Source organism: Coffea arabica, chromosome 5c, assembly GCF_036785885.1.
Source record: "Coffea arabica cultivar ET-39 chromosome 5c, Coffea Arabica ET-39 HiFi, whole genome shotgun sequence".
Taxonomy (NCBI): domain Eukaryota; kingdom Viridiplantae; phylum Streptophyta; class Magnoliopsida; order Gentianales; family Rubiaceae; genus Coffea; species Coffea arabica.
Window position 1 is genome coordinate 6517576 of NC_092319.1, and position 27568 is coordinate 6545143.

At 39.4% G+C, this 27568-nt stretch overlaps 2 long non-coding RNA genes across 2 annotated transcripts; both read left to right on the forward strand.

The window, feature by feature from the left end:
- Window positions 1-8995: 8995 nt before the first annotated feature.
- On the forward strand, window positions 8996-11599 carry LOC140007421 (uncharacterized). Its single transcript, XR_011814730.1, has 3 exons — window positions 8996-9060; window positions 10613-10696; window positions 11424-11599. It is a non-coding gene; the product is annotated as an uncharacterized lncRNA (long non-coding RNA).
- A 1519-nt stretch (window positions 11600-13118) lies between these two features.
- Window positions 13119-15848, forward strand: LOC140007422 (uncharacterized). The gene is made up of 3 exons (XR_011814731.1): window positions 13119-13309; window positions 14862-14945; window positions 15673-15848. It is a non-coding gene; the product is annotated as an uncharacterized lncRNA (long non-coding RNA).
- Window positions 15849-27568: the final 11720 nt, after the last annotated feature.

A 27568-nucleotide genomic window follows, 5' to 3' on the forward strand; every position in this document is an offset into this window, starting at 1 on the left:
AAGTAAGAATACTACAACTTTTATGTTTTGGCAAAAAGCTATATCAGAATGGATCCTAGTCGAAAAACGTGATAAACTGGACTTAACTGATCACACGGACTGCTTGGGAAATACTTAAAATAGTAAGGGTATTTTGGACTTTTCACATCCTACGTTGCTCTGATTGAGCTGAAATTTTGTAGGAACCTATAAAATACCATTATCTACAACTTTCATGCTTTGACCTAAGGCCAAATCGGCCTCTAACATAGGGCTACAAAACCGGACAGAATAGAGCTGAAAATTTCCAGAAACCTGTAATTTTTGGGATTCAATGAAACTTTCTTCATTTCTTGCTTCAATCATCACTACAACCACTTATATAAGCTTAGATACAACATACATCATCCATATAGCAAGTATAGGCAGCAAATACCTTAACAAATGAAGCTTGCAAGAGTAATACTTCACCTCCTCTTGGAATTCTTGGTTCCCCTAGCTTCTCAAGCTCACAACTCACACTTTAATCGGTTTAGAATTTTAATTCCTCACTTGGATGGCTCAACTCAAGAAGAAGGAATTTGGTTTCTTGCTCTCTTTCTCTCCTCTCTTGTCTCAGCCAAGTAGCAGAAAAATGAAGAAGAAAGGTTGTCCAAGGTGATAAGAAGGTAAGACAAGTTGTCTTGGTCAAGGGCCCTTAGGTGGCCGACAAGTGTCCTCACCACCCTCCACTCATTTTTTTTGTTTCTTTTCCTTGTTATTTTGGTCCATAATTTTGGTCAAAGCTAGCTGGAATTGAGGGGATATTTTGTTCAAATATTAATGAGCTCATGTGGTAAGAAAGTGGTGGTCAAGTGGTGCGGTCAATCGGTAGTGATCGATACCCGTTGGTTTGCACCATTTTTCCTTAAATCACACATACTAGGGTTTTTACTTCCTATTCACTAACTTTATATCATTGTTTCTAATCACATATTATTTCTCACCCAAAATTCACTCTTAAACACCAAATTTGATCCTCACTCGGTACCGAATAATTACACTACGGATACACGTGAAAACCCTAACTTGCTCCAACTTGAAAATGAAAAGTGAAACCCTACTTTCCAGGTTCATTTACACTTATCGTGGGGTGATTGAGTAGTAGGGCCATAGTAAAAGAATAATTTCCAAATAAAAGGGCATTTTTGAGAAAATATAAGGAATTTGCCAGTCCTCACACTCAACCTTTCGGGGCGTCACCTTTCATTTCCGCACAATTGTAAGTGTGACGACCCCACTTTTATAGTACTCATAATTATATACAAATCCAGTCATAATTATCTGTAACATTGTATAATTACCAATTATACAATTATGCATTAATGAGTGTGACAAGTGTCACAATATGATTGGTTGGACTTTAAGAATTAATATTCACAATTTTGACTTTTTTGACCAAAGGTTAAATATCTCAAAAATCATTCAAAATTCACCATTTTTCTCTCCTTGGTGGCCGGCTCTCTAAGCTCAAAGAAGGGAGGAAATTTTCCATCTCTCAAGCTTCCATAAGCTTCAATCTTCCATAAACAAAAGCTTAGACTAGATTTCACTCCATAAAATCTTATCTTCTAGTGCTAGTAAGGGTTGTGGTGAAGTTTGTTTGAAGGTCTAAGGTGCCCAACATCTTCCTCTCTCTTGGTTCTTGGTAAGTGAAGCTTGAAACACCCTACTACACCTAATGATGCTTATGTTGTGCTTATTAGTGATAAGAGTGCTGAAATTTCTGGTTTTAATCTTGGTTTGAAGTGATTTGGTGAAGCTCATTATTAACCTTCATTTATCTGTAAATGTATTTCCCTCAGATGTTGGGAAACGATTTGGTGAAGCTATAATTAATTATCTACATGAACAAGTACTACAAGCCTTTCCTTCGCCACGAGCCCTGTGGAGGGGAATAAAAACATTTTGGGGGTGAGCTAAAAGCTCAGCGAGTAACCAGTAAAAATCAGTAATCAAAGCATAATATAAATGAAATACAGTAAGTATTCAGGCCGGTTTGGTGTGTTTTCTTTGCTATGTGTTTGAGATATGTGAAAAGGGCACTTAGGCGAGGGTGTACTTTATCGCATTCGACCTAAACCCTAATTTGAATGTATAATTGTACTTGGCATATGTATATGAACCTTTTGGAACCAAAACCCTTGAGCTTGTGGCTCGGGGCGACTTTCGAATAAAGTTTGTGAACCAGATAAACTCACTTTATGCAATTACAGATAAACAGAAGCATAATATATTTGAATCAGTAAACTCATTTATCTGTAATAAGTCAGGAAATGAGCCATTAGGGATCGTCACTTGTATACGAAGCTAATCACATGGGTCACAATTAACAGTTGCTCTGATACCAACTGTAGCGCCCCCACTTCTCCCTAAGGCGAACCAAAGGGTATCCGCGGGACGCCTGCCCAGCTCTCGCCAGGACTCACTACAATCCATCATTCAAAAGCTCGAAATACTTTAAGTAACTTCAATACATAATTAAAGTACTCCAAATATCTCACACTTACAATTATGCAGCTTCCAAGCTTAAATACAACCCAACGGAAAAGGGTACCATAGCCATCCGTTATAATATAACTTAAAGTTTTCAAAAGAAAACAATCTAGTACTACTCACGAGCACCCTTGGTCTCGAACCCTGTAAAAGAAAACCACAACGTGGGATGAGCTACACAGCCCAGTGAGGTTCCAAGACACTCTAACAGTTCAAATAAATCAAGTAAGTTGGGCATATCATATGCATGGTTCAATGTTACACAATGGCGTGTTATCATGAAGTGATAATCATTGTACGAGTAATTTGAGATATTTATCATGGTATGAGACATTTATCATGAGACAGGTATCATGATATAAGTACATTGGTCAGGTAACAGGTATGGAGCATATCACAGGCATAGTTCAGGATTTCATGTTGACATTTTAGCATGAAACAATTATCATGATACAAGGTAAACATATACGGTAGGATACGGTGTTCCAGTGGAACTCTGTCGGTCATCTGCACCTTATGACTTCCGATCCCCACGGTACGGTCTGGCCATCGCCTTATCCCTCCAGTGGTAATACTCGAGTATACCGAAACGGTTGTCCAGGGTTCCAACCTACCCGACCGAGCCCAGTCCTGGCTCGAGTAGGTCAGTAACCGAGGCGGGGCCCAAGTTCAGCTTAGAGCTTACAACATGCACAAGTAACCAAGTAATTCGACAAAAGGTAAAATTCATCATTTGAGTAGGTCGAGTGAGGTAAAGTACACACTCGCCTAATAATGATGGACAGCTTCATATAACATGTGATTCATGATAATCAAGTAATCAGGTGGTCAAGTAACCAAGTAAGTTGGTGATCACGTAAGCAGATAACCAAGTAAGCAAGTAACCAAATAGATTAGAAAACGGTAAGTAAACACGGTTAACGGTAAACGGTAAACGGTTAACGGTAGTAATTACGGTTAATTGGTAGACATATGTCATTTCAATAGGCCGCCATTGGCCGTTTTTCACTTTCACCACGTAAGAGTCGAGGAGATTCACTCCAACCGACTTATGCTTCCATAGCATAATTAATCATTTAAACACATCATGTAAATATGCTCTCCAAACATTTCATATCTAGTATTTCAAGTAATCACATAAGTATGCTCTTTAAGCATTTCATATCGAATAGTTCAAGTAGTCACGTAAATATGCTCTTCAAGGGTTTCATATCGAATAGTTCAAATATACATACTTCAGGTGTTTCATGTCGAGTAATTCAAGTATACACTATTCAAATATGCATGAGTGTGGTAAATACTTAACATATAGCACTTAACACCTAATGACCAGGAGTTAAGCATGTCATGGACTTATTCCAATTACGTATTCCTATATGGAACACTCACCTATTGCAACAAGAGAGTAAATACTCAAACAAGTGTCTAGGCGTCCACTTCGAGTTCCTCTTGAAGGTCCCCTTGAGCGCCTGAGCAAATAACCATTAACTATTATGCACTATCACTTAGAACTCCTACTTATCAAAGAAGGTTGTACAATCTAAGGGGAATTCATAAATTGGGCCTTAATTATTAATAATCGAGGCTCAAGAGTAGAGTTTGAAAGTTTAAAGAGAGAGACTAACATTTTTCATGAAATCGAGTTCGAAATGTTCAATCGGTATCGAGAAAAGAAGGCAAGTTTCCAAAATCTCATTTTCTAAGAAATTGCCAAATTTCAGCTTTGGGTGTCAATTTTAGAAAAATCGTATCTTGCACTACGTAGGTCCAAAATTGGAACGCTTGATACCATTGGAAACTACATTCCGAGTACTACAAGTTTCTAGAAGACACTTTTCCATGATCCCAAATGGAAGGTATTCAAAAGTTGGATCAAAGTTACTGCTGTAGAATACTAAGACAGTTTCAAGGTTGGTTTTTGGCCAATTTTGGAAATTCGGCAAAATTCACTTGTTTTGAACTAACCTTTGAAATTTGGAAATCAATTAGTGTTGCAATCCACGAGTATAACAAAACAAGCGGAATGAGAAACGGAGTTTCGAGCACCAAGATATAGTAGCTCCAAGTTGCTGAAAAAGTTAAGACTGTTGGGCTATTTTCCAGGTTTAAAAACTAAATTCGAAGCATCATTTGGTCACCGAGTTGGCAGTGGAAATACATAAAACTTGGTACACTAAATCTTCCATGTGTGAACAACGTTTCTACCAAGTTTCATACGAAAACTCACACGGTAAGGTAGTCATTAAAACAACCAAAGTTTATGAAGAGTTTCAAGGCTAAACTACCTTCTCACTTTTTCTTTTGTTTACAAACTTTTGTACCATGAAATCAGTTTCAAATCTCTCCATTATTGAAACCAAGAGTTCATAAACATCCACTGAGCAATTTAAAGACCATTGACATCCAAATTCTAGAAATAAAACTCTCCAAATCAGATTTGACCATTTGGCTAAGAGAAAACGAAAAGTTTTCCAGATTCGATGAGCGAATTTTGTGACATCATTTGCATATCAAAATGGTCTTAGAATATTACCAAATTTTGTACAATTAAACCTCCATATGAGGATTACTCTTCTATCAAATTTCATTTGAAAATTCACACGGGAAGGTAGTTAACTAAACCATCAAAGTTCAGGAAATTTCCCAAGGTAAAACTGTCTTCTAGCTCTTCTTTCCTTTTTAAATATTTTGTCCAAAGCAACCAACCCAAATCTGGTTTATTTGTAACACAAAGTCCAAGGAACATCTAATCTAAAGTTTGGTAGATGTTGGACATCAAATTTTCCAAAACAACAAGTCCCAAATCATTGTTAGTTACAAATCTGTCCAAGTGGAAAATTCTATCACTGTAGCAGTTTCAAACTTTGGCCACAACTCACTCAATTCAACTTGGAATTGAGCGTGGTTGATGGCGTTAGAAAGCTCTCTCATAAAGCTGAATTTTCTCAGAAGAAACCATTTTCAAATTCTATCTACAAACAGCTCGTTTTTGAGCATCAAGAAGCAATTTCTGTCCTGTCTCCTGGAGAGCAACGAAACAGGGCAGTGATTTTCAAACGAATGGTGTGGCTCACTCAAGTGGAACCAGAACGTGAATTTGGTACCAATGGAAAGCTGAGAATGTCTAGTTTCCAATTCCGCAAACGGCACTTGATTTCGACATCGGAGTAAAGAGTTATAGCCGATACAAAATGACTGCCTGGGCAATACGGGAATCATTTTCCAGATTTGCTAACTTTCGAAATCAATTCATTTGACCAACCAAATCATGTTATTTTTCAATGAAATTTTGTACACACTCACAATAACATGTAAACAACATAATCAAGTCATTAGAACTTCAAAATTTTGCACAAAAGTGGTCGGACAAGGCAGGGGTAAAATCGGAAACTTTTGCCTCTTGCACCCAATGAAATTTCTATCAATTACACACCATTAATCCATCATTTTAACCACTAAACCAACAATATATCCACTATCAATCATCAAATCAGCAACAACCCAAGTGTGGGAATCCATAGAGCCCACTTTCACATTTTTCCAACAATATCAAGATACCCATACACATGCAATAGCTTAAGGATGCATTTCTACCATCATAAACCAAGCTTAAGGTGTAGGATGAGGTTATACCTCCTTGTTGCTTTAAACCAGAAATTTCGGTCCTCAAGATGCTCCAAGAAACCGTGAGAAACTCCTCCTTTTTCTAGCTAGATGATCTCTCCACGTGACAAGCTAAGTGTAGTTCAAATTTGGTGTGAATCCATGAAGTTTTTGTGCAAGAATTGAGGATGAAAATGGCAACTTTGTGTTGTGTTTTTGCTGCAGAGAATTCGGCCAAGAGAGAGACTAAGAGAGAGAGTGTTTGGTCTAAATTTAGCTTCTTAAGGAAGACACAATGTGTGGTGCAAAAATCATCCCCAAAGTCAACTCTCACTAGGGTGCGTTTGGGTGCGTTTCGGCTCGATTTCTCGCGCGTTTGGTTCACTAGTGCACTAAACCTCTAATGCACTTATATTCATGTAGATAATATTCACTCTTAATTATCCCGAAATAAGGGTCTAAAGTCCCTCAAATAAAGTCACGCGTGTGGAAACGTGTACCGTCAATTTTATCGCTATAACGCGAAACCTCCGAGAAATTCTTATAACGTCCGTACTACTAACCATCACTTGAGTATTTAAACATTAAAATTCCTATTTTAAGACTAAGGCACGTATCTCCAATTTTTCTGAGCTCAGTGTATCCTCAAATCGGCTATCGTTCCAAATGCACGTGCACTATTTCACTTATCGGGCTTTCGGAAATTAATTTTTGAAACAAGTCATTTTAAAAATATAATGAAACTATATTTCCATGTAATTAGGTCTCAAGAGCTTAGAAAATAATATTCGGAGTAAAAGACCAAATAAATAATTAAATAAGCTAGAAATAGGAGATTAAATAAGTAAATTTTGCGAGTCCTCACAACCTCCCCTCCTTAAAAGAATTTCGTCCTCGAAATTCATACCTTCTGTAATCTCAGACAACTCTGAACCGTGTGGTGTGTTCATGTCATGCGTTCTTTCAGATGCCATTGGTCGGTTTCTCCTTCCATTGACTTGTCGAGGAACAGTTCCATTTCCTTGTTGAGCAGTAGTTTCTCGCGGATACCTCCTTGGACAGTCATGAACTTTATGGTTGGTACTCCCACACCCCATACACTTTCGCCCCTTTAGCCAACAGTTTTCTTCAGTGTGATTCGTTCTTCCACAATATCCACAATTCGGACGAGGTGTTGTGACCTGACTTGCTTGTAAGGTTTTCTTCGATCGTGTCTGTCCTATTGAAGTCCCTCGCGACATAGTTCCTTTTGGTTCCTTTATCATGAGTGGTGCAGGAAGTAACAGTCCTACTCCATCCATTTCTTTTCTAACTTTGGATGGTGGTCCATTTTTTCCTAGTGTACTGTCAGATGTATCTCTTTTCCTTTTTTGAAAAGCTCTCAGTTGAGATTTTGTGCTTTCTACCCTTTGCGCTTTTTCAAGAGCGTCACTAAATGTTTCAACCTGTGCTGCAGCAAGGGCATCTTGGATTTCCAAATCTAATCCTTGGATAAACCGTCTTATTCTCTTCCGTTCAGTAGCCACCAATTCTGGGGCATATGTAGATAACTTCGTAAAGCGTGTTTCATACTCAGCTACGCTTAAAGTTCCTTGACGAAGCTTTATAAAATCATCTTCTCTCTTTTCTTGGACAAGTGGAGGAAGAAATTTCTCATTAAATTCACGCACGAAGTTTATCCAAATTCTCGGAGTTTGATCTCTTTCCCACTTGTTTCTTATAACATTCCACCAGGCTCGGGCTGCTCCTTCAAGTTGAAATACAGCAAAGGTGACTTGTCTCTCCTCTGTGTAATCCAAGGCATCGAATATATTTCTTATATTCTCTAACCAATTTTCAGCCACCTCTGGATCAGGTCCTCCAGCAAACTTAGGTGGGGAAAATTTCTGAAACCGCTCTAAAGCTCGATCCTCCCCTATCTCTTGGTTTCCACGTTGGTTCCCTTGTCCAACACCTTGACCTTGTTGAGCTACCAAGAGCTCTAGGATATCCGTCATGCGAGTTAAAACTTGTCCTATCTGGTCATTTCCTCTCCCAGCACTTGGCTCAACGTTTTGATCAATATCGGACCCATTAACTACTCTTTCATTTCGGGGTTGTCTAGGTTGACGTCCCTTTCGTTGTCCTCTAGTTTCCATGTCCACAACTAATCTATACGCACATGCATAACCCTTACACTTAGTTAAAATTGAACTACACTCATATACCAGTAGCAACATTTAAAGAGGATGAAGATACTTTCACAAATAACATTATCACTATGCAAGTAAACACAAACTAGAGTTCATTAAATCATAACACAAATTATGGCCAGGTAAAGTTCATACCAAGTCAAAGTCAATAACAAAAATAAACAAGTGATTATCACAAGTACATTCATCTCCAACGCGCAAACTCTTAAGTTCTACTCCCATCGTCTCACTATGAAAGATCACCAGTAGAGATTCAGTACATTGTGCTAACTTATAAACAAAAGCCAACTCTGAAAAATTTTGTAATATCTACTACATTGTATTCAGTTTTTAATACATTGTCTTCACCAACAAGGCACCAAACTACATAAATTTACCGATTCATAAATTTTCTAGATTCACATTGGGTTTTATAAAGTATCTTATAATAGTTTGAGTAATACCCTTGGGTTCGCCCTTGTATCAATATAATTTCATGTGACCGGATGAGTTATATATTTGACCTAATGAGTTACATTATCTACATTATATATTAACATCGTTGCACTTGTAGATAATTATCGGTAATATTACTCTATTTACCGCACTTGTATAATTAGTTTAGGATGTATTACAGATAATTGCATATGTAATTACCAATATACTCAATTTTTAGTGAGGACCTAGTCCGTTCGTACGTTGAGATTAAGGTGTTTATGGAAGGATTTTTGGAGGACAAAGCCTAAGCTACCATTTTTCTTGAGTTTTCAAGGTATTTTACCAAGAACCTCTTCTTTACTTCAATTAATTGGTAATTAGTGGTTGAAAGTTGTAGTTTTGGTAGTTTATGAGTATATTTCATAGTTGGAAGTAGTATTATGGAAATTCCAGTTTAAGGTTTCATTTTTCCCCTTTCTGTCCGTTTCTGTTCGACCAGGTTAGAGGCCGAATTGGCCTTAGCACAAAACATGAAAGTTGTAGAGAATGATGTTTTCTAGTTGCCTGTAAAATTTCAGCCCAATCGGAGCAACGTAGCCTGTGAAAAGACCGAAATACCCCTGCTGCCCTGTTTCTATCCGAGAATGATAATCAGCTTCTGTAATTGGTTGTTTTGACCAGGAATACTACTGATTTGGTTGTTGACGTCTTCTTAACATTTATAGCCTTGTATCTTAGCTTTCCAATGGCTTTGGAATCACTTCAATTGGAGTTGTAGGTGCTGAGATATGACTGCATAAGTCAGGACTGCTGCAGTACACTTTGAACTGGAAAATCTGGGGTTGTTTTGGTAAATTTGACCTAGTTAGGATGAGAACTGGAATGTATTGTCTTCATTAAAGTTGTATATATTGATGTGTTTGAGGTTCCTGTAAAATTTCAGGCCAATCGGAGTAGCGTAGCTCATGAAAAGACGGAATTACCCTTGCTGTCCTGTTTTTACCCGAACTTGAAAACTGCTTCAGTAATTGGCTATTTTGGTTGGGATTACTTCTGATTTGGGTTTTGGTTCCTTCTTAGGAAATGTAGCCCCTTGAGTCCTGAGTATGCCTGTAAAATTTCAGGTCAAACAAGTTAGCGTATTCTGAGTTATAGACAAAACCCTCAGGCCTGTTTTAGACATTGGTTTGTGTACGTTTTGAATTTCAGCTTCTGCCCGTGATTTTTCGGTTTTGATCCCGTACGAACTGGGTGCTGATCCCTTCATAAGAAATTTAGATCTTGATCTTAGCTTCGAAACGGTATAAAGTACGCCGAAATCCGAGTTCCGTAGCCCCTGTTATGATGAAAACAATATCGCTCGTCAGAACTGCCTTGTATCTGGACAGTTCTGACGGGTACCTTGGCACTCGATTTTCGTTCTGTTCTGAGTGGATTCAAGTCTTGGCCAAAACATCAAAGTTTTAACCTTATATTTCAGCTTTCTAACGCCTCTGGAATTTCTTGATTTCGATTCCTGAGCCGTGAGTTATGGCCTTGCAAACAGGGCCTGTGTGGTAAACCGCAATGAAACAGCTGGCACTATTTCGTGCATTTTTGACCTATACCTATTGAGATCTGGGTTGAGATGTCTAAAGGGAAGTTGTAGCCCTTCCTCTTAGCTTCGCAACGGTACCTCATGTACCTTGATCCGATACTCCTAGCCTAACTTTTGACCAAAACGGTTTGAGATGGCAGTTGTGGCCGTTTCCGTTTGCCGTTCCGCGCGCGCGCGTGCGCCCCTTTTTGCCGTTTCCGCAAATTACGTGTGCCAATTTTGCCGTTTTACTTGTTTTGGATCGGTTCGTAGCCGTTTGTGACATAAGTGATAAAATATTGTATTTCAGATAGTGGTGAGCTAGGCGGAGCCGGTGGGGCCCACTACTAGCGATCACGCGCGAAGCAATCTTGTACTACTTTTGGTATTTTGAGTAAGTATTCAGGCCAGTTTGGTGTGTTTTCTTTGCTATGTGTTTGAGATATGTGAAAAGGGCACTTAGGCGAGGGTGTACTTTATCGCACTCAACCTAAACCCTAATTTGAATGTATAATTGTACTTGGCATATGTATATGAACCTTTTGGAACCAAAACCCTAGAGCTTGTGGCTCGGGGCGACTTTCGAATAAAGTTTGTGAAGTTTGCAAAGTTTGTGATTTTGAATAATTTTGTGAAGTTTGTGAGTTTGGGGCGAACTCTTGACCTGGTTGGACTATTCGAGCCGGTTAGGGCTTGGTCGAAGGCAGTCCAACTTAGTCTGAGGTCACCAAGTTTGTAGGTTCATGTTATGAACCAATTTTGTAAATCCGGTTCACCGAGAAGGCGACCAAGTTTGTGACCCGAGCTTGTGACTCAAGCTCAAGTTTGTGATTTCGTTCGCCCGGGCAAGTTTGTGAGGTGACTGGCCAGTGAGGGTGAAAAGGTGTCGGTGGGTGTACAAGTGAAGTTCTACGGACTATTATTTGCAGTCGACGGAGTGTCGGCAGGAGATCACGCATGGCACATGAGTTGGCTTTGGAGCCACCTGTATCCTTATTATGTGATGTTACTTTTCTGCTTTTGCTTTACTCTTATTGTGTAACTGTTACGTGAAATTTATGCTTTCGCCCCTGTTTACTTACTAAGCATATAGCTTACCCCATTCCTTTTGTTTTCCTTAGCAGGGGCCGACGCGGGGACTTTTGGCTCGTATACTAGTATAGTAAGATTGGCTTGTAATAGTTGAACAGTTAGGATGTTTGTTTTTGTTTTGGTGGTTTGACTCGATACTTTTGGAGAATGTAATTATAACTCTTTTTGGGATTTGTATATAGTATGTAAGGTACTCTTTTGGATTTTCTAGTTTTTATCGCTTTAAGGTTTGAGTCCTGGCGCGAGCTAGGCAGGCGGCCCGCCGATACCCTTGGGTTCGCCCTTGGGAGAAGTGGGGCTGTCACAGTTGGTATCAGAGCTTAGGCTTCCGATCTCTGTAGTGTATCCTAGGCTTGAAGTTTAGGATGCCGGACTGTGGGATACTTGGCTATTAAGGTAAATATTGAATGCTAAGATTTTGATATTGACTTTTGTATTTTTTTTCCATAAGGCAAAGTGGGGATTGAGTTGATTGCACTTGGAGATGGCCAGTCCCAGTGTGAATCGATTTGGTTCTTACTTAATATTGAAGTTAGCTATTTGGACCTATTCTTTAGGTTTGCACCCTAGGGCTGCCGGGGCGGTGCTAGTGGATTAGGTAGGTTCCGTAGGGGAGGCGCGTAGGGCCGTTGATGGGTTTTCCTTTTGACTATCTGATATGTTTATTTTGTTATATCTGCCATGTTATTTTGTTGTAACCAGTAGGCCTGGTTTCATTTGTTACCCGGTGATTGACTACATTTTTGGAGCCGTAGTGCTCACGTAAATAATGGATTTTGCACCAACCGGATGTCGGATAACTTGTATATTTTTAGTGTGACTTTGTTAAAATATGTATATTTGAGTATAATCTTTTGAGCTTATTTGTTTGAACCCGGCTTTTGAACTTATTTGAGTACTTGTGTGGTTGTAGACCGGCTACTACTCGTGTGGTTGAACTTTTGAGGAATTACCTGTTGTGTACTTGACTGCTTTTGAGGATTATTTGATCTGATTAGTGCAAGTTGGAATTTCGAGGACGAAATTCTTTTAAGTGGGGGAGATTGTGAGGACCTAGTCCGTTCGTACGTTGAGATTAGGGTTATTCATTATTTGTACGGTTAAATTAAGGTTTTAGGGCTAAGGAGAAACCCTAATCTCGGCCAAGATTGAACACCCTAACTTTGCTTACGATAAAACCCTAGTTTATGCGGTATTCTAGTGTGTGTTTTGGCACAAGAAAAAAATAGGATTCGTTATAGTTTACAGAGGTTTAACAAGTTTGAAAATGGTTAGTAAACTCTGGATTAGCAAACCTCTAGTGTTACAATATTAGAAAGCTTAAATGGAGTTTTGTTTATCGCCCGTCTTTTCCACATTTTCTTTATTAGAAAATTCCCCAGATAATTTTATTGAGTGAATATACGTTTTAGATGATTTTTCTAGTATCGGTTAGTTTTTGAGACATTAAGAACGTATGTCGGACGTGGGACCCACTAGTGCGAAAAGTTCGGAAAAATTCGGCCAACTAGGTTAAGTTTTGAATACCGGGTTTAAATTACCGGGTGTGATGAGATATTTATTGGTATCAAATGGATTAGTGTGAGAGAGACAAAAAGTTAGGCATGAAATAATTATAGTGACAAGTGTCACTTTGTGATTGGGTTGGACTTTGACCTTTGGACCAACTTTACCAATAAATCAAAAATTGACCAAAATTCATTCATTTTCTTGTCTTCCTTGGCTGAATTAGAGAGAGAGAAAAGAGAGAAAATCCCTTCATCTTCCACTTCAATTTCTTGTCCAAATTTTGAGTTTTAACCGATTAATTTGCAAACTACTCCATAAAACTTGCTTTCCAAGTAGTTTCCAAGGTGTTTATGGAAGGATTTTTGGAGGACAAAGCCTAAGCTACCATTTTTCTTGAGTTTTCAAGGTATTTTACCAAGAACCTCTTCTTTACTTCAATTAATTGGTAATTAGTGGTTGAAAGTTGTAGTTTTGGTAGTTTATGAGTATATTTCATAGTTGGAAGTAGTATTATGGAAATTCCAGTTTAAGGTTTCATTTTTCCCCTTTCTGTCCGTTTCTGTTCGACCAGGTTAGAGGCCGAATTGGCCTTAGCACAAAACATGAAAGTTGTAGAGAATGATGTTTTCTAGTTGCCTGTAAAATTTCAGCCCAATCGGAGCAACGTAGCCTGTGAAAAGACCGAAATACCCCTGCTGCCCTGTTTCTATCCGAGAATGATAATCAGCTTCTGTAATTGGTTGTTTTGACCAGGAATACTACTGATTTGGTTGTTGACGTCTTCTTAACATTTATAGCCTTGTATCTTAGCTTTCCAATGGCTTTGGAATCACTTCAATTGGAGTTGTAGGTGCTGAGATATGACTGCATAAGTCAGGACTGCTGCAGTACACTTTGAACTGGAAAATCTGGGGTTGTTTTGGTAAATTTGACCTAGTTAGGATGAGAACTGGAATGTATTGTCTTCATTAAAGTTGTATATATTGATGTGTTTGAGGTTCCTGTAAAATTTCAGGCCAATCGGAGTAGCGTAGCTCATGAAAAGACGGAATTACCCTTGCTGTCCTGTTTTTACCCGAACTTGAAAACTGCTTCAGTAATTGGCTATTTTGGTTGGGATTACTTCTGATTTGGGTTTTGGTTCCTTCTTAGGAAATGTAGCCCCTTGAGTCCTGAGTATGCCTGTAAAATTTCAGGTCAAACAAGTTAGCGTATTCTGAGTTATAGACAAAACCCTCAGGCCTGTTTTAGACATTGGTTTGTGTACGTTTTGAATTTCAGCTTCTGCCCGTGATTTTTCGGTTTTGATCCCGTACGAACTGGGTGCTGATCCCTTCATAAGAAATTTAGATCTTGATCTTAGCTTCGAAACGGTATAAAGTACGCCGAAATCCGAGTTCCGTAGCCCCTGTTATGATGAAAACAATATCGCTCGTCAGAACTGCCTTGTATCTGGACAGTTCTGACGGGTACCTTGGCACTCGATTTTCGTTCTGTTCTGAGTGGATTCAAGTCTTGGCCAAAACATCAAAGTTTTAACCTTATATTTCAGCTTTCTAACGCCTCTGGAATTTCTTGATTTCGATTCCTGAGCCGTGAGTTATGGCCTTGCAAACAGGGCCTGTGTGGTAAACCGCAATGAAACAGCTGGCACTATTTCGTGCATTTTTGACCTATACCTATTGAGATCTGGGTTGAGATGTCTAAAGGGAAGTTGTAGCCCTTCCTCTTAGCTTCGCAACGGTACCTCATGTACCTTGATCCGATACTCCTAGCCTAACTTTTGACCAAAACGGTTTGAGATGGCAGTTGTGGCCGTTTCCGTTTGCCGTTCCGCGCGCGCGCGTGCGCCCCTTTTTGCCGTTTCCGCAAATTACGTGTGCCAATTTTGCCGTTTTACTTGTTTTGGATCGGTTCGTAGCCGTTTGTGACATAAGTGATAAAATCTTGTATTTCAGATAGTGGTGAGCTAGGCGGAGCCGGTGGGGCCCACTACTAGCGATCACGCGCGAAGCAATCTTGTACTACTTTTGGTATTTTGAGTAAGTATTCAGGCCAGTTTGGTGTGTTTTCTTTGCTATGTGTTTGAGATATGTGAAAAGGGCACTTAGGCGAGGGTGTACTTTATCGCACTCAACCTAAACCCTAATTTGAATGTATAATTGTACTTGGCATATGTATATGAACCTTTTGGAACCAAAACCCTAGAGCTTGTGGCTCGGGGCGACTTTCGAATAAAGTTTGTGAAGTTTGCAAAGTTTGTGATTTTGAATAATTTTGTGAAGTTTGTGAGTTTGGGGCGAACTCTTGACCTGGTTGGACTATTCGAGCCGGTTAGGGCTTGGTCGAAGGCAGTCCAACTTAGTCTGAGGTCACCAAGTTTGTAGGTTCATGTTATGAACCAATTTTGTAAATCCGGTTCACCGAGAAGGTGACCAAGTTTGTGACCCGAGCTTGTGACTCAAGCTCAAGTTTGTGATTTCGTTCGCCCGGGCAAGTTTGTGAGGTGACTGGCCAGTGAGGGTGAAAAGGTGTCGGTGGGTGTACAAGTGAAGTTCTACGGACTATTATTTGCAGTCGACGGAGTGTCGGCAGGAGATCACGCATGGCACATGAGTTGGCTTTGGAGCCACCTGTATCCTTATTATGTGATGTTACTTTTCTGCTTTTGCTTTACTCTTATTGTGTAACTGTTACGTGAAATTTATGCTTTCGCCCCTGTTTACTTACTAAGCATATAGCTTACCCCATTCCTTTTGTTTTCCTTAGCAGGGGCCGACGCGGGGACTTTTGGCTCGTATACTAGTATAGTAAGATTGGCTTGTAATAGTTGAACAGTTAGGATGTTTGTTTTTGTTTTGGTGGTTTGACTCGATACTTTTGGAGAATGTAATTATAACTCTTTTTGGGATTTGTATATAGTATGTAAGGTACTCTTTTGGATTTTCTAGTTTTTATCGCTTTAAGGTTTGAGTCCTGGCGCGAGCTAGGCAGGCGGCCCGCCGATACCCTTGGGTTCGCCCTTGGGAGAAGTGGGGTCGTCACTTGAGATTATCTGTAAATGAGTGCGGTAAATGCATTATATTTGTTTTACAACTTGTTGGAATTTTGTATTAAGTGATATTATTTTACAAGGTGTTAAGATATTTGTAATTGGAGAGACAAAAGATAAGTTTTAAACCTAAGGGTGACAAGTGTCACCATAAGATTAAGTCTTGGACTTTGACTTACTATTCAACCTTTTACCATTTACCATAATAACTTCAAAAATTGACCAAAATATCTTCATTGCTAAGCTTCATATGGCCGGCCACCTTCAAGCAATAAGGGAAGAGAAGCTCTCCAATTTCTTTGCTCCAAGCTTGCTTAATCTTCACTTTTAACCGTTTAATTTTAGTTTTACTCTATAAAAACTCTTCTCTTGGTTGGATTAAGGTTCTTGGTGAAGTGATTTGGAAGATTTAAGTGCAAGGTTGCTCCATCTCTTTGGTTACTAAGGTGAGTTGAGAAGGACCCCTCTCCTCCCTCTAATGATGTTAAATTCATGCTTGGTGATAGTAGGAGATGCAAGTTTATGGATTAAAACTTGATTTTGGTTGAATTGGTGAAGTTTTTTAATTTTTTGAGGAATTTTCTGGTTTAATGTGATCATGGTGTTGTGGTCATGTATGATGATTGGAAATGATGTTTAATGACTCTAGGAGGTGGAAAAAGTGATTAAGTGCAATCAATTTCTGTTTTGGAAGAAATTTCAGAAAATTAGGTTTTGTAGTTCTTCATTCTGCCCGAATTTATTGCACTATGCTAGAGGCCGAATTGGCCTTTACTCAAAACATTAAAGTTGTAGGTATTGGTGAGTTTGAAGTGCCTACAAAATTTCAGGTCATTTGGATATGTGTAGAGTAAGTTATGCCGAAATTACTGTAGCTGTTCTGCTTTGATCAGAATGCGAAAACTGCGATAGTAATTGGCCATTTTGACTGGAATTGGTTTGGATTTTGGAGTTGGTGTCTTCTGATGAAATGTAGCTGGATGTCTTAGCTAACTTATGCCTTTGGAATTTCGGCATTTGGACTTGTATGGACTGAGATATACCGATTACAGTTTTCTGTGTTTTGCAAACCTGTTTCGGTGATTCTGGTTTAGTGTTTGGCATTTTTGACCTAGTTGGGCTAGGAACTGGATTGAGTGACCTTCTACATTGTTGTAGCCCTGTTTCATAGCTTCGAAACGGTGGGTCTTACACCCCCAACCGATAATTGTAGTGAGAGTTGTGCCATTACCGCATTATGACGTCAAAACTGTTTTTCTGGTTTTGAGCTTAACCTTCATTTCCTGACTTTTCTCTAGCTTGACTTGTCTTTGTACTACTTGGAGCTTGCTGAATGGATATTAGATGAACTTATTTGTGTGACTTTGGAACTGGCTGGAGTAATAATGAAGCCATGATGGCTGGAAAAGTTAGCAAATGTAGGGGAAGTGCTGTCCGAACTTTGAAGGGACTTGTTTGCATTGGGTTTGTGATCTAAGGCTTGGAGTTGAGCAAGGCAATGTTACATGATGGATGGTTTCTGAGCCGTGGAGGTGAGTGACCCTAAACTGTTTCCAAAGTTATTTATGAACCGTTTCTTGCACTATTTACTTGATTGCATATCACGAGTGCTTGCATGTGGCCCATGACATGTTTTGGCTTAAATGAGTACTTGGAATTCGTGTGCTGAACACCAACGTCTCCACCTCTGTGTACTGTTCGTCTGGAGCAAATGGCTCCCTCTCTGATTGTTTACTGTTAAATGTTTGTTTGGAGCGTTGGGTGTTTAAGTACAACGATTTCACTGGCTCAAGAGAGCAATAAACGTACATGTGATTACCGATTCATGACATCATTGAAATGAACGATTGTGAAATATATTTGATTACTGATTTTTACTGGTTACTCGCTGAGCTTTTAGCTCACCCCCAAAATGTTTTTATTCCCCTCCACAGGGCTCGTGGCGAAGGAAAGGCTTGTAGTACTTGTTCATGTGACCGGATGAGTTATCTCTTGTACAGTTTAGATTTGGATTTATTTTATGTACGACTTGGGCTTGTATCAATATTTGGAATTGAAACGGATGTAAGTATACATCCCACGATTGGAATTAGTTTCCGCTGCATTTGTGATATGTAATTATTGGAGAATTTGATGTAATTTTGAGAGTTATATTGTAATATATTTGAGAATTGTAGTGAACGACTGAGTCCCGGCGAGAGCTGGGCAGGCGGCCCGCCGAACCCTCTGGTTCGCCTTAGGGGGAGGTGGGGCCGTCACAAGTGGTATCAGAGCTTAGGCTTGAGATCTCTGTAGTGTATCCTAGGCTTGAAGTTTAGGATGCCGGACCGTGGGTTTGATTTGACTCTTGAGAGATTTGTGCAGGATGTCTTGACTTGATTGGTACAAGAGGGAATGTCGAGGACGACATTCTTTTAAGGAGGGGAGATTGTGACGCCCCGAAAAAAAACTGAGTTTGAGAACCCGAAAATTTTCTAATTTTCTAGGGTTTATTTTTTTTAATTGCCCGCCTTTTCTACATTTTCTTGATTAGAAAAATTTTCCAGATAAAGTTTATGAGCAAAAATAGTTTTAAAATGATTTTTCTAGTATCGGTTAGTTTTTGAGAAATTAAAAGCGTATTTTGGACGTGGGACCCGCAAGTGCGGTAAATGCATTATATTTGTTTTACAACTTGTTGGAATTTTGTATTAAATGATATTATTTTACAAGGTGTTAAGATATTTGTAATTGGAGAGACAAAAGATAAGTTTTAAACCTAAGGGTGACAAGTGTCACCATAAGATTAAGTCTTGGACTTTGACTTACTATTCAACCTTTTACCATTTACCATAATAACTTCAAAAATTGACCAAAATATCTTCATTGCTAAGCTTCATATGGCCGGCCACCTTCAAGCAATAAGGGAAGAGAAGCTCTCCAATTTCTTTGCTCCAAGCTTGCTTAATCTTCACTTTTAACCGTTTAATTTTAGTTTTACTCTATAAAAACTCTTCTCTTGGTTGGATTAAGGTTCTTGGTGAAGTGATTTGGAAGATTTAAGTGCAAGGTTGCTCCATCTCTTTGGTTACTAAGGTGAGTTGAGAAGGACCCCTCTCCTCCCTCTAATGATGTTAAATTCATGCTTGGTGATAGTAGGAGATGCAAGTTTATGGATTAAAACTTGATTTTGGTTGAATTGGTGAAGTTTTTTAATTTTTTGAGGAATTTTCTGGTTTAATGTGATCATGGTGTTGTGGTCATGTATGATGATTGGAAATGATGTTTAATGACTCTAGGAGGTGGAAAAAGTGATTAAGTGCAATCAATTTCTGTTTTGGAAGAAATTTCAGAAAATTAGGTTTTGTAGTTCTTCATTCTGCCCGAATTTATTGCACTATGCTAGAGGCCGAATTGGCCTTTACTCAAAACATTAAAGTTGTAGGTATTGGTGAGTTTGAAGTGCCTACAAAATTTCAGGTCATTTGGATATGTGTAGAGTAAGTTATGCCGAAATTACTGTAGCTGTTCTGCTTTGATCAGAATGCGAAAACTGCGATAGTAATTGGCCATTTTGACTGGAATTGGTTTGGATTTTGGAGTTGGTGTCTTCTGATGAAATGTAGCTGGATGTCTTAGCTAACTTATGCCTTTGGAATTTCGGCATTTGGACTTGTATGGACTGAGATATACCGATTACAGTTTTCTGTGTTTTGCAAACCTGTTTCGGTGATTCTGGTTTAGTGTTTGGCATTTTTGACCTAGTTGGGCTAGGAACTGGATTGAGTGACCTTCTACATTGTTGTAGCCCTGTTTCATAGCTTCGAAACGGTGGGTCTTACACCCCCAACCGATAATTGTAGTGAGAGTTGTGCCATTACCGCATTATGACGTCAAAACTGTTTTTCTGGTTTTGAGCTTAACCTTCATTTCCTGACTTTTCTCTAGCTTGACTTGTCTTTGTACTACTTGGAGCTTGCTGAATGGATATTAGATGAACTTATTTGTGTGACTTTGGAACTGGCTGGAGTAATAATGAAGCCATGATGGCTGGAAAAGTTAGCAAATGTAGGGGAAGTGCTGTCCGAACTTTGAAGGGACTTGTTTGCATTGGGTTTGTGATCTAAGGCTTGGAGTTGAGCAAGGCAATGTTACATGATGGATGGTTTCTGAGCCGTGGAGGTGAGTGACCCTAAACTGTTTCCAAAGTTATTTATGAACCGTTTCTTGCACTATTTACTTGATTGCATATCACGAGTGCTTGCATGTGGCCCATGACATGTTTTGGCTTAAATGAGTACTTGGAATTCGTGTGCTGAACACCAACGTCTCCACCTCTGTGTACTGTTCGTCTGGAGCAAATGGCTCCCCCTCTGATTGTTTACTGTTAAATGTTTGTTTGGAGCGTTGGGTGTTTAAGTACAACGATTTCACTGGCTCAAGAGAGCAATAAACGTACATGTGATTACCGATTCATGACATCATTGAAATGAACGATTGTGAAATATATTTGATTACTGATTTTTACTGGTTACTCGCTGAGCTTTTAGCTCACCCCCAAAATGTTTTTATTCCCCTCCACAGGGCTCGTGGCGAAGGAAAGGCTTGTAGTACTTGTTCATGTGACCGGATGAGTTATCTCTTGTACAGTTTAGATTTGGATTTATTTTATGTACGACTTGGGCTTGTATCAATATTTGGAATTGAAACGGATGTAAGTATACATCCCACGATTGGAATTAGTTACATTTTCTTTATTAGAAAATTCCCTAGATAATTTTATTGAGTGAATATACGTTTTAGATGATTTGTCTAGTATCGGTTAGTTTTTGAGACATTAAGAACGTATGTCGGACGTGGGACCCACTAGTGCGAAAAGTTCGGAAATATTCGGCCAATTAGGTTAAATTCCGGATACTGTGTAAAATTTATCGGGTGTTAAGAGATAAGTAGAGTGTGTGAAGTGAGTGATGTGAGAGAGAAAAGGAAGATAAGAATGCATTAATGAGTGTGACAAGTGTCACAATATGATTGGTTGGACTTTAAGAATTACTATTCACAATTTTGACTTTTTTGACCAAAGGTTAAATATCTCAAAAATCATTCAAAATTCACCATTTTTCTCTCCTTGGTGGCCGGCTCTCTAAGCTCAAAGAAGGGAGGAAATTTTCCATCTCTCAAGCTTCCATAAGCTTCAATCTTCCATAAACAAAAGCTTAGACTAGATTTCACTCCATAAAATCTTATCTTCTAGTGCTAGTAAGGGTTGTGGTGAAGTTTGTTTGAAGGTCTAAGGTGCCCAACATCTTCCTCTCTCTTGGTTCTTGGTAAGTGAAGCTTGAAACACCCTACTACACCTAATGATGCTTATGTTGTGCTTATTAGTGATAAGAGTGCTGAAATTTCTGGTTTTAATCTTGGTTTGAAGTGATTTGGTGAAGTTTTCCATTTTATGATGATTTTTCTGGTTTAATTGGATTATGATGGTGTGGTTGAATATGATGAATGGTAATAGCCTATAATGACTCTAGTGAGTGTGAAATGTGGATAAATGCAACCAATTTTGGATTTGGTGTGAAAATTGAAAAGTTAGGGTTCCTAAATCCCCAATTCTGTCCGGTTTTGGATCATAGGGTTAGAGGCAGAATTTGACTTTGCTCAAAACATGACAGTTGTAGGTATTGATGTGTTTGAGGTGCCTAAAAAATTTCAGGTCATTTGGATTAATGTAGAATGAGATATGACGAAATTACTGTAGCTGTTCTGCTTTGGTCAGAATGCGAAAACTGCGTTGGTATTTGGCTATTTTGGCTGGAATTAGTTTGGATTTTGAAGTTGGTGTCTTCTGATGCAATGTAGCTGGATGTCTTATCTAACATATGCCTTTGGAATTTCAGCATTTGGACTTGTATAGACTAAGTTATAGTCATTACAGTTTTATGTGATTTGCAAACCTGTTTTGGTAATTCTGGATTTGTATTTTGCATATTTGACCTAGTTGTGCTAGGATTTGGACTGAGTGGCCTTCTACATTGTTGTACCCCTGTTCCTTAGCTTCGAAACGGTGGGTCTTACACCCCCATCCGATAACCGTAGTGAATTTGGTGCCATTACCGCATATTGAGGTCAAATACGGTTTGTGATTCTAGTACGTTTTTGGAAAGTTTATGGCTGGAACTTTGGCTTCACATTTGACTGAGTTACAAGCTGTTTGGGCTTCTGACCAAAACACCAAACTTATAGCCCTATATCAGAGCTTTCTAACGCCCTTGGAATTTCATGAATCGGATTTATAAAACCTGAGATATAGCCGAACAAACAAGGCCTGCCCGTGAAAATGACCAGAAATCTGTTTTGGTCCTGATGACCAATTTCCGTTCCGAATTTGGATTGCCGACCTTCATGAAAGTTGTTCCATTTGGAATGAACTATCTAACTGCCAATTTTCAGCTCTTTTGACCATGCGTAGCATAGAAAACAGTTCGTACTCAAAACTGACCATTTGTGCATTGGCCAGATTTCGTAAGTGATTGTGTTTGGTTCATTTGGGACTAAAGCCTCCAGTTTCAGTTCTGGATGTCTTCATAACAGTTGTTGTTCATCCTTTAAGCTTCGATTTGGCATCTCATCCGCCTTAATCCGATATTCGTAGCTCAACTTATGGGTGAACTAGAAATGAGTATCAAATCTGCCGTTTGCCGTTTCCGCACGCGTGCGTGTGCCCTTTCCGTACTTGCGTGTGCCGATGTTGCTGTTTTATTTGTTTTGGGCACGTTAGTGGCCGTTTATGACATCATGTGATGCAATCTTCTATTTCAGATCGTGGTGAGTTAGGCGGAGCTGGTGGGCCCTACTAGCGAACACGCACGAAGTGATTTTCACGTTTGTACTACTTTTGTACTTTGTGTAAGTATTCAGGCCGGTTTGGTGTGTTTTCTTTGCTATGTGTTTGAGATATGTGAAAAGGGCACTTAGGCGAGGGTGTACTTTATCGCACTCGACCTAAACCCTAATTTGAATGTATAATTGTACTTGGCATATGTATATGAACCTTTTGGAACCAAAACCCTTGAGCTTGTGGCTCGGGGCGACTTTCGAATAAAGTTTGTGAAGTTTACAAAGTTTGTGATTTTGAATAATTTTGTGAAGTTTGTGAGTTTGGGGCGAACTCTTGACCTGGTTGGACTATTCGAGCCGGTTAGGGCTTGGTCGAAGGCAGTCCAACTTAGTCTGAGGTCACCAAGTTTGTAGGTTCATTTTATGAACCAATTTTGTGAATCCGGTTCACCGAGAAGGTGACCAAGTTTGTGATCCGAGCTTGTGACTCAAGCTCAAGTTTGTGATTTCGTTCGCCGGGGCAAGTTTGTGAGGTGACTGGCCAGTGAGGGTGATAAGGTGTCGGTGGGTGTACAAGTGAAGTTCTACGGACTATTATTTGCAGTCGACGGAGTGTCGGCAGGAGATCACGCATGGCATATGAGTTGGCTTTGGAGCCACCTGTATCCTTATTATGTGATGTTACTTTTCTGCTTTTGCTTTACTCTTATTGTGTAACTGTTACGTGAAATTTATGTTTTCGCCCCTGTTTACTTACTAAGCATATAGCTTACTCCATTCCTTTTGTTTTCCTTAGCAGGGGCCGACGCGGGGACTTTTGGCTCGTATACTAGTATAGTTAGTTTGGCTTGTAATAGTTGAACATTTAGGATGTTTGTTTTTGTTTTGGTGGTTTGACTCGATACTTTTGGAGAATGTAATTATAACTCTTTTGGGATTGTATATATTGTTTTTAGTGCTCTTTCGAACTTTAAGTTTTGAGCCCTGGCGCGAGCTAGGCAGGCGGCCCGCCGATACCCTTGGGTTCGCCCTTGGGAGAAGTGGGGTCGTCACAGTTGGTATCAGAGCTTAGGCTTCAGATCTCTGTAGTGTATCCTAGGCTGAAAGTTTAGGATGCCGGACTGTGGGATTTGATTTTATTTGAAAGTTAAGCAATTGAGGGATAAAACCTATAGCTGCTTCGCATGGTCTCTGCGCGGGGTGAGCCTGGATGAAGTGGTGAATAAGTATGAAGGACTAGATGCTCGGTCAAGCATAAGTTATGGATCATAAATGTTATAGGCCTTAAATCTTTCTCATGGTATCTGAGGACCATAGGTAGGTTCGTCAGGTAGGAATTTCGATTGTAGATAGTTTACTCTTGGGACTGCAGCTTGAGATGTGAATTATCTTATTTCGGATTCTTGTGCCTGAGTACTCCAGAGTTGAGGCGCTGCTAAGTACTTGAGATTTGCATTTTGGGGAACATGAACAAGCTTTGTCTGGCTAGAGTGAGTACAAGAGATCAACGGGCACTTTGGGAAGTGGAGTAAGAAACCGGACGAGGGTGGTTTTCACTGAGTGTGGGACGACAAGTCGCGTTTCTTTCATTTGCCCTTGTATTGTCCCTACATGTCATTTACTTGTGGTATGTTAATACCTGCATCTATAGTACTTGCTGCACTTGACTTTGTCTAACTTGAAATGTCTCTTGGTGTATATGGTGCATTATATTGCGTACATTTTGGCGTGACTTGTATATATATGTACACCTTTTGATCTTTTGATTATTTCGAGTTTTTCAACCCTTAGCTCGTTGATTGCAATTTCGAGGACGAAATTGTCCTAAGTGGGGGAGATTGTGAGGCCCCAGTTCGTTCTACGTTGATATATTCATTAATTGGGCGGTAACGTTTGGTTTTGGGAGTATTTCGAAAACCCTAAGTAGGGATTAAGATTTAAACCCTCAGTTCCGGTTAAGATTGAAAACCCGTTTTCCTACATTTTCTTTATTAGAAAATTCCCAGATAATTTTTATTGAGTAAATAGAGTTTTTAGATGATTTTTCTAGTATTAGTTAGTTTTTGAGAAATTAAGAACGTATATCGGACGTGGGACCCACTAGTGCGAAAAGTTCGGAAATATTCGGCCAATTAGGTTAAATTCCGGATACTGTGTAAAATTTATCGGGTGTTAAGAGATAAGTAGAGTGTGTGAAGTGAGTGATGTGAGAGAGAAAAGGAAGATAAGAATGCATTAATGAGTGTGACAAGTGTCACAATATGATTGGTTGGACTTTAAGAATTACTATTCACAATTTTGACTTTTTTGACCAAAGGTTAAATATCTCAAAAATCATTCAAAATTCACCATTTTTCTCTCCTTGGTGGCCGGCTCTCTAAGCTCAAAGAAGGGAGGAAATTTTCCATCTCTCAAGCTTCCATAAGCTTCAATCTTCCATAAACAAAAGCTTAGACTAGATTTCACTCCATAAAATCTTATCTTCTAGTGCTAGTAAGGGTTGTGGTGAAGTTTGTTTGAAGGTCTAAGGTGCCCAACATCTTCCTCTCTCTTGGTTCTTGGTAAGTGAAGCTTGAAACACCCTACTACACCTAATGATGCTTATGTTGTGCTTATTAGTGATAAGAGTGCTGAAATTTCTGGTTTTAATCTTGGTTTGAAGTGATTTGGTGAAGTTTTCCATTTTATGATGATTTTTCTGGTTTAATTGGATTATGATGGTGTGGTTGAATATGATGAATGGTAATAGCCTATAATGACTCTAGTGAGTGTGAAATGTGGATAAATGCAACCAATTTTGGATTTGGTGTGAAAATTGAAAAGTTAGGGTTCCTAAATCCCCAATTCTGTCCGGTTTTGGATCATAGGGTTAGAGGCAGAATTTGACTTTGCTCAAAACATGACAGTTGTAGGTATTGATGTGTTTGAGGTGCCTAAAAAATTTCAGGTCATTTGGATTAATGTAGAATGAGATATGACGAAATTACTGTAGCTGTTCTGCTTTGGTCAGAATGCGAAAACTGCGTTGGTATTTGGCTATTTTGGCTGGAATTAGTTTGGATTTTGAAGTTGGTGTCTTCTGATGCAATGTAGCTGGATGTCTTATCTAACATATGCCTTTGGAATTTCAGCATTTGGACTTGTATAGACTAAGTTATAGTCATTACAGTTTTATGTGATTTGCAAACCTGTTTTGGTAATTCTGGATTTGTATTTTGCATATTTGACCTAGTTGTGCTAGGATTTGGACTGAGTGGCCTTCTACATTGTTGTACCCCTGTTCCTTAGCTTCGAAACGGTGGGTCTTACACCCCCATCCGATAACCGTAGTGAATTTGGTGCCATTACCGCATATTGAGGTCAAATACGGTTTGTGATTCTAGTACGTTTTTGGAAAGTTTATGGCTGGAACTTTGGCTTCACATTTGACTGAGTTACAAGCTGTTTGGGCTTCTGACCAAAACACCAAACTTATAGCCCTATATCAGAGCTTTCTAACGCCCTTGGAATTTCATGAATCGGATTTATAAAACCTGAGATATAGCCGAACAAACAAGGCCTGCCCGTGAAAATGACCAGAAATCTGTTTTGGTCCTGATGACCAATTTCCGTTCCGAATTTGGATTGCCGACCTTCATGAAAGTTGTTCCATTTGGAATGAACTATCTAACTGCCAATTTTCAGCTCTTTTGACCATGCGTAGCATAGAAAACAGTTCGTACTCAAAACTGACCATTTGTGCATTGGCCAGATTTCGTAAGTGATTGTGTTTGGTTCATTTGGGACTAAAGCCTCCAGTTTCAGTTCTGGATGTCTTCATAACAGTTGTTGTTCATCCTTTAAGCTTCGATTTGGCATCTCATCCGCCTTAATCCGATATTCGTAGCTCAACTTATGGGTGAACTAGAAATGAGTATCAAATCTGCCGTTTGCCGTTTCCGCACGCGTGCGTGTGCCCTTTCCGTACTTGCGTGTGCCGATGTTGCTGTTTTATTTGTTTTGGGCACGTTAGTGGCCGTTTATGACATCATGTGATGCAATCTTCTATTTCAGATCGTGGTGAGTTAGGCGGAGCTGGTGGGCCCTACTAGCGAACACGCACGAAGTGATTTTCACGTTTGTACTACTTTTGTACTTTGTGTAAGTATTCAGGCCGGTTTGGTGTGTTTTCTTTGCTATGTGTTTGAGATATGTGAAAAGGGCACTTAGGCGAGGGTGTACTTTATCGCACTCGACCTAAACCCTAATTTGAATGTATAATTGTACTTGGCATATGTATATGAACCTTTTGGAACCAAAACCCTTGAGCTTGTGGCTCGGGGCGACTTTCGAATAAAGTTTGTGAAGTTTACAAAGTTTGTGATTTTGAATAATTTTGTGAAGTTTGTGAGTTTGGGGCGAACTCTTGACCTGGTTGGACTATTCGAGCCGGTTAGGGTTTGGTCGAAGGCAGTCCAACTTAGTCTGAGGTCACCAAGTTTGTAGGTTCATTTTATGAACCAATTTTGTGAATCCGGTTCACCGAGAAGGTGACCAAGTTTGTGATCCGAGCTTGTGACTCAAGCTCAAGTTTGTGATTTCGTTCGCCGGGGCAAGTTTGTGAGGTGACTGGCCAGTGAGGGTGATAAGGTGTCGGTGGGTGTACAAGTGAAGTTCTACGGACTATTATTTGCAGTCGACGGAGTGTCGGCAGGAGATCACGCATGGCATATGAGTTGGCTTTGGAGCCACCTGTATCCTTATTATGTGATGTTACTTTTCTGCTTTTGCTTTACTCTTATTGTGTAACTGTTACGT